This window comes from Arachis ipaensis, chromosome B9 (assembly GCF_059453495.1).
Source record: "Arachis ipaensis isolate K30076 ecotype BB chromosome B9, ASM5945349v1, whole genome shotgun sequence".
Lineage (NCBI taxonomy): Eukaryota > Viridiplantae > Streptophyta > Magnoliopsida > Fabales > Fabaceae > Arachis > Arachis ipaensis.
Genome location: NC_142444.1, coordinates 147,844,561 through 147,852,268, shown reverse-complemented (window position 1 = coordinate 147,852,268; position 7,708 = coordinate 147,844,561). Strand labels below are relative to the sequence as shown.

The window sequence follows — 7,708 nt, the reverse complement described above, 5'->3', positions numbered from 1 at the left end:
TCAAGAACTCCCTTCTTCATAGGCGTCCCATTACTCACAGGATTCCTCTCAGAAGTGTACATGAACTGGTTATTAGCAACCATGTCAATGAGTTCTTGAGCTTCTGCAGGAATTTTCTTTAGGTGAATGGATCCACCTGCAGAAGTATCCAATGACATTTTAGCCAATTCAGATAGACCATCATAGAATATATCCAGGATGGTCCATTCTGAAAGCATGTCAGAAGGACACTTTTTGGTCAGTTCTTTGTATCTCTCCCAAGCTTCATAGAGGGATTCACCTTCTTTCTGTCTGAAGGTCTGAACATCCACTCTAAGCTTACTCAGCTTTTGAGGAGGAAAGAACTTGGCTAAGAAAGCCTTGACCAGCTTATCCCAAGAGTTCAGGCTATCCTTAGGTTGAGAGTCCAACCATATTCTAGCTCTGTCTCTCACAGTAAAAGGGAAAAGCATGAGCCTGTAGACTTCAGGATCTACTCCATTAGTCTTAACAGTATCACATATCTGCAAGAATTCAGTTAAGAACTGAAAATGATCTTCAGATGGAAGTCCATGAAACTTGCAGTTCTGCTGCATCAGAGAAACTAATTGAGGTTTAAGCTCAAAATTGTTTGCTCCAATGACAGGAATGGAGATGCTTCTTCCATGTAAATTGGAATTAGGTGCAGTAAAGTCACCAAGCATCCTCCTTGCATTATTATTATTTTCGGCTGCCATCTCCTCTTCTTGTTCGAAAATTTCTGAAAGGTGCTTGCTGGATTGTTGTAATTTAGCTTCTCTTAGTTTCCTCTTCAGAGTCCTTTCAGGTTCTGGATCTGCTTCAACAAGAATATTCTTGTCCTTGCTCCTGCTCATATGAAAAAGAGGGACAGAAAAATAATAATAATAATAGGGATCCTTTTTGCCCAAGTATAGAGGTTCCCTTATGTGAGTAGAAGAAAAGAAGAAGAGAAAATCTGAACTCAGAGAGAGAGAGGGTTCGGATTTTTGGGGAGTGAGGGAGAGATATTAGTAGATGAATAAATAAAATAGAAGGAGATGAGAGAGAAGGAGAATTTTCGAAAATTATTTTTGAAAAAGAGTTAGTGATTTTCGAAAATAGTTTTTGAAAAAGGTTAGAAATTTTTTGAAAATTAAAATAAAAAATTAAGATAATTAATTAATTAAAAAGAAATTTTGAAAAAGAGGGAAGATATTTTCAAAAATTAGAGAGAGAGGGAGTTACTTAGGTAGTTTTGAAAAAGATAAGAAACAAACAAAAAGTTAGTTAGTTAGTTGAAACAAATTTTGAAAATCAATTTTTGAAAAGATAAGAAGATAAGAAGTTAGAAAAGATATTTTAAAATCAAATTTTTGAAAAAGATATGATAAAGAGATATTTTTGAAAAGATATGATTGAAATTAGTTTTGAAAACGATTTGATTTTTAAAATCACAATTAATAACTTGATTCATAAGAAATCACAAAATATGATTCTAGAACTCAAAGTTTGAATCTTTCTTAGCAAGCAAGTAACAAACTTGAAATTTTTGAATCAAAACATTAATTGATGATGTTATTTTCGAAAATTAGGAGATAAAGATAAGAAAAAGATTTTTGAAAAATATTTTTAAAATTTTCGAAAATAAATAAGAAAAATGAAAAAGATTTGATTTTTGAAAAAGATTTTGAAAAAGATAAGATTTTTAAATTGAAAATTTGATTTGACTCATAAAAACAACTAGATTTTAAAAAGTTTTGAAAAAGTCAACTCAAATTTTCGAAATTTATGAGTGAAAAAGGGAAAGATATTTTTTGATTTTTGAATTTTTTATGATGAGAGGGAAAAACATGAAAAAGACTCAATGCATGAAAATTTTGGATCAAAACAATGAATGCATGCAAGAATGCTATGAATGTCAAGATGAACACCAAGAACACTTTGAATGTCAAGATGAACATCAAGAACTTATTTTTGAAAAATTTTTAATGCAAAGAAAACATGCAAGACACCAAACTTAAAAATTTTTCATGTATAGACACTATGAATGCAAGAATGCATATGAAAAACAAGAAAAGACACAACATGAAAACATCAAGATCAAACAAGAAGACTTACCAAGAACAACTTGAAGATCATGAAGAACACTATGAATGCATGAATTTTTTGAAAATTTTATGCAAACTTTAAAACATGCAATTGACACCAAACTTTCAACTTGACTCAAGACTCAAACAAGAAACATGAAATATTTTTGATTTTTATGATTTTATTATTTTTTGGATTTTTTGTATATTTTTTTTCGAAAAAAAAACATATAGGAAAAAGAAAATAAGGATTTCAAAATTTTTAATATGAATTCCAGGAATCTTGTACTCTTAGTCTAAAGCTCCAATCTGAGGGTTAGGTATGGCTTAATAGCTAGCCAAGCTTTAGTATGTAACTCAGACATGCCACAGCTGACATACCCCTATCCAAAAGAATTAGACATGACATGCCCTACGACCTTGGTATCTGGTGGATGATTGAGGTCTGGTGCACGAAATTGTGATCTCAGGCAACGGCGCCAAAAACTCTGTACGCACGTCTTAATAAATCGTTTTTCATTCACAACTTCGATACAACTAACCAGCAAGTGCACTGGGTCGTCCAAGTAATAAACCTTACGTGAGTAAGGGTCGATCCCACGGAGATTGTTGGTATGAAGCAAGCTATGGTCACCTTGTAAATCTCAGTCAGGCGGATATCAAAAGGTTATGGAGTTTTCGGAATTAAATAATAAGTAAACATAAAATAAGGATAGAAACACTTATGTAATTCATTGGTGAGAATTTCAGATAAACGTATAGAGATGCTTTCGTTCCTCTGAATCTCTGCTTTCCCGCTGTCTTCATCCAATCAGTCTTACTCCTTTCTACGGTTGGTTTTATGTAAGGACATCACCGTTGTCAATGGATACTTTTTATCCTCTCTGGAAAATGGTCCGATGCACTGTCATTGCATGGCTAATCGTCTGGAGGCATCACCCTTGTCAATGGCTGCATCCTATCCTCTTGTGAAAATGGTCCAAATGCTCTGTCACAGCACGACTAATCATCTGAGGTTCTCGATCATACTGGAATAGGATTCACCCTCCTTTTGCGTCTGTCACTATGCCCAGCACTCGCAAGTTTGAAATTCGTCACAGTCATTCAATCCCAGAGTCCTACTCGGAATACCACAGACAAGGTTTAGACTTTCCGGACTCTCATGAATGCCGCCATCAATCTAGCTTATACCATGAAGATTCTGATTAAGAGATCCAAGAGATACTCATTCAATCTAAGGTGGAACGAAAGTGGTTGTCAGGCACGCGTTCGTGGGAGAATGATGATGATTGTCACGTTCATCACATTCAGGTTGAAGTGCGAATGAATATCTTAGAAGCGGAATAGGTTGAATTGAATAGAAAAACAATAGTACTTTGCATTAATCTTTGAGGAACAGCAGAGCTCCACACCTTAATCTATGGAGTGTAAAAACTCTACCATTAAAAATACATAAGTGAAGGGTCCAGGCATGGCCGAATGGCCAGCCCCCATGATCTAAGAACTAGGCGTCTAAAGATGTCTAATACAATAGTAAAAAGTCCTATTTATACTAAACTAGTCACTAGGGTTTACAAAAGTAAGTAATTGATGCATAAATCCACTTCCGGGGCCCACTTGGTGTGTGCTTGGGCTGAGCTTGAATGTTACACATGCAGAGGCTCTTTCTGGAGTTGAACGCCAGGTTGTAACGTGTTTCTGGCGTTCAACTCTGGTTTGTGACGTATTTCTGGCGTTTAACTCCAGACAACAGCGTAGAACTGGTGTTCAACGCCCTTTTACATCATCTAAACTCGGCCAAAGTATGGACTATTATATATTGATGGAAAGCCCTAAATGTCTACTTTCCAACGCAATTGGAAGCACGCTATTTTGAGTTCTTTAGCTCCAGAAAATTCACTTTGAGTGCAGGGAGGTCAGAATCCAACAGCATCAGCAGTCCTTCTTCAATCTCTGATTCTGATTTTTACTCAAGTCCCTCAATTTCAGCCAGAAAATACCTGAAATCACAGAAAAACACACAAACTCATAGTAAAGTCCAGAAATGTGAATTTAACATAAAAACTAATGAAAGCATCCCTAAAAGTAACTGGATTCTACTAAAAACATACTAAAAACAATGCCAAAAAGCGTATAAATTATCCGCTCATCAAGGTCCGAACCAGTTGCCATGTGGAATGACTTTCTTCGCACCAACAACTACCAGCCTCTCATCCCCATCCTCCCAGGGTACCTCAGCCTGGTGACCCATCTGCATGATCAAGCAGGGGAATGCCAGATTGCCCTTGACATGGGTCTGGACCATATACCACCTGATGAGTCTTGGAAGGTATAGTTGCTTTCCTTTCAAGATACACCAGAGAAGTATTGCCATATCTGATGGAATCTCTGTCTCATGAGTGTTGGGAATTACATAGTTACGCATAATCTGCTGCCACAGCCTAGCCTCGACGATAAGATACTTGACCTTTATGCCATTCGGACTCAGCTTTGATGGTCCATATACCCATGGACTGTCAGGGTGGATAGCTATAGTTTGGAGGATGGCATCCTAATTAAACTCCATGAGGTAGAGATTTCCTCTTCAACCTTGTAAAAAATCATCTTTATCAGTTACTTTGGACTGAAAGTGGAAGATCTCTTCAATTGCTTCCTCTATGACTAGAATCTGCCTGCCTCAGAGTTGAACTGCATCAAGGGTCACTCAATAAAAGTTTTAATAAAATTCTCTGACCTAAGAAGCATTCACCCCGACTAAGTCTCGGTCCAAAAATACCCAACCCCGCTGCTCAATCTGGTGTGTAATGCACTTCCGCAGCTCGGGTGGTATTTATAGCTTTCTCTCAACATGGAGACTCCGTTTTTCCAAAAAATGCAGAAACCTCAGCTCGCAGTAGAGGTTGGCAGACTTGATTCCATCAGAAGAAGGGGTATTCTGATCAGCCTTCTCCTTCTCACTGAGTTGCCTTTCATATAACAACTCATCCACTATTTCAGCGGCTGGTTGTGTACGTTTCCTCTTGCTTGAGCTGGCCTTAGCCTTGCCTTTCTTTTTCCTGTCAGTTATCCTAAAAAATCACAGAAAATGGGGTATGAAATATAGTCTAAGCCATACAAGGCAAAAACAATATGATAAGCAGGCAAGAAACAGAAAGACAGAGAAAATAACAGCTTATGTGTGAAGTGAGCTCATACAAGTGGAATTGACTTGGAATGTGAATGAAAATAAGAATCAAAATCAGTTAGAATTCCGATTCCAAGCAATCTTATTCAAGGAAAATTAGGTTACTTGTCCGTTAAGAAACAATGTTGCTATGCGTCAAAGAAAAGAGAAAAAAGAGTTAGTTGGAAAGGAAAATTGAAAAGTAAAAATAAAAGAGTTAGTTAAAAATGAAAAGTTAGGAAAAAGAAAGTTAATTGTTATTTGCATAGCAAGCATGGTTCTTAAACTATGAAGATCTTTAAAAGGTTCCAACAGACAAGCAAGCTCACATTCACGTCATCACAATGCACTATGCCAACGTGATACAAATGTATGTGTAGAACACATAAGCAAATGAATGGTGGTCTCAAGTCACTTGGCATAAGCTTATGCAATTGGTGTTAAAAGGGTTAAAGCATTGATGAACAAAGCAGTTAGGGTGATGTCAAACACCAAAATGCAATTAAGCAGGAAATTCATAAGATTGAAAGAAACAAATAATTCATGTTCTATGTAACTTGAAGTAGTTAAGCATGATAAAAATGGATGAAGCTAGTTACATGGTTCAAATTTCTCAATTTTGTGAATTCATGCAAAGAGGCTCTAATTACAAAAGAATCCAAGTTTTGGTCAATTTGAAAATCAGTTTAAACCTTTCCATGCATATGAGTAAATCACCATTCAAAACAGGCAAATAAGATAAGGGTTTGACCAAAACTTGCAAAAAAAAACTCCTTTGAGGTAGTTTCCAAAAACCATGTAGTACAAGGGTCTATTTGACACAGAAATTCGTCCAATAGAGCTTTGGTGCCCCAAATCCAACAATGCAGCTTAAGGAAACAAAATTACAGAAATCTCAGCTTTCAGCAACAAAATAGTAAAACAATAAGCCGGATAATTGATTAATCGAGCTTAGAAACATTCAAAACAAAAGCAACTCAACACTAAACTCAATTAATCAATTGCATAAAAAATGAGCAGTAAAAATAGATTTAAACAATTTCCGGCAGCGGTTCAGCAGTAAACTAGCACATTTTCTAAATTCGCTCAATTAATTCAACTTCCATATGAATGCAACAATAATTAAACACAATTCACACTTCTATTCATATGAAATAAGCAAACAAACAACTTGGGTAAGCCAACAGCAGCAGCAACGATTCAATCAATAAACCAAGAGATTATCATCATTCAACAAACAAGATTCAGAAAAGATAATCCATTCCAAACAGTAGCAGCAACATTAAACAGACCTAGAAAATCCACTACGACTAAATTTTAACAACCTAACAACCTAAATCAACTAAAGCAGGCATTTCTAACTAATGCTAATTAAGCTAAATTAAACTAACTAACATAATTAATTAAACAAAAATAAAAAGAGCAAAATGGGGGTCGTGTGTACGCTTAAGTCACGCGTACGCGCGACATGATGCTCTGTTTTTTAAGATTTTTCAACTTTATACACCCAATTGAGCATTCCAACCATCCCAAAAAGTCACATAAAACCAAACCTTATTGAGCATATTAAACTATCAAACAACCGTAACTAAACTAAAAGGAAGTGAAATTTAAGCTTAGGTACCAATATATACAAAAAGAAAAGTGGAAAGAATTTACCATGGTGGGGTGTCTTCCACCTAACACTTTTGTTTATTGTCCTTAAGTTTGACATTTGGGAAGCTCCTTGTCATGGTGGCTTGTTCTTATACTCATCCTTGAACTTCCAACAATGCTTGAATCTCCAAAATGATCCAACATTCCAAATCAATTGCACCAAACTTTGATGGAGTTTCGAACAAGCTATGAGCTCCCAAAATTGCACTTCATGTCTTCCAAGGTCCCAAATCTTGTTCCTACACCCGTCTTCTAGTTGATCCTCAAAATTTCAACTGGGTGACAAGCAATTCAAATTCTCATTCGAGTTCACAAACATCTTCCTAGTCCCAAGCAATCGAACTCTACACCAACCTTTGAATTTCAACTTTGACCTCTCAACCATAATGAACCTTGAATGGTATTTTCAACCACTAACCATCATTCTTTTGCTCTTAAATCTACAAAGAGCTCTAAGTTGACCATCTGTCTCAAGCAACCCATATTCAAGGGGAATAAAAAAGCTAAGAGATATGAATTTTACCCACTTGAATGAAAGAATGGATGGTGGTTGCTCAGGGAGAGATGTCTCCAATGGTCTTGACAAAGTTATTTCCACTCCCATCCTTCCTTTTTGAGAGACTTCCACCACTTGACAAGATTCTTCAATTTGAATATTTTCCTCACCAATTTCTTCTAACTCTTTCCCGTTGCTCAAGTCATAAGTTGGAGGTTGAGTAAAATCTATCTCAACATCAGCCTCAAATTCAATGGGAGAAGATTCCTTCAACTCGAGGAAATCATACGCGGATGCGAAATCATCATCACTAAGAGAACTAGTTGC

The 7,708-nt window shown here is 36.2% G+C and overlaps 1 non-coding gene across 1 annotated transcript; it reads left to right on the top strand.

The window, feature by feature from the left end:
* Positions 1 to 212: 212 nt before the first annotated feature.
* Positions 213 to 320, top strand: LOC148546731 (small nucleolar RNA R71). The gene has a single exon (XR_015900227.1). It is a non-coding gene; the product is annotated as a small nucleolar RNA R71 (small nucleolar RNA).
* Positions 321 to 7,708: the final 7,388 nt, after the last annotated feature.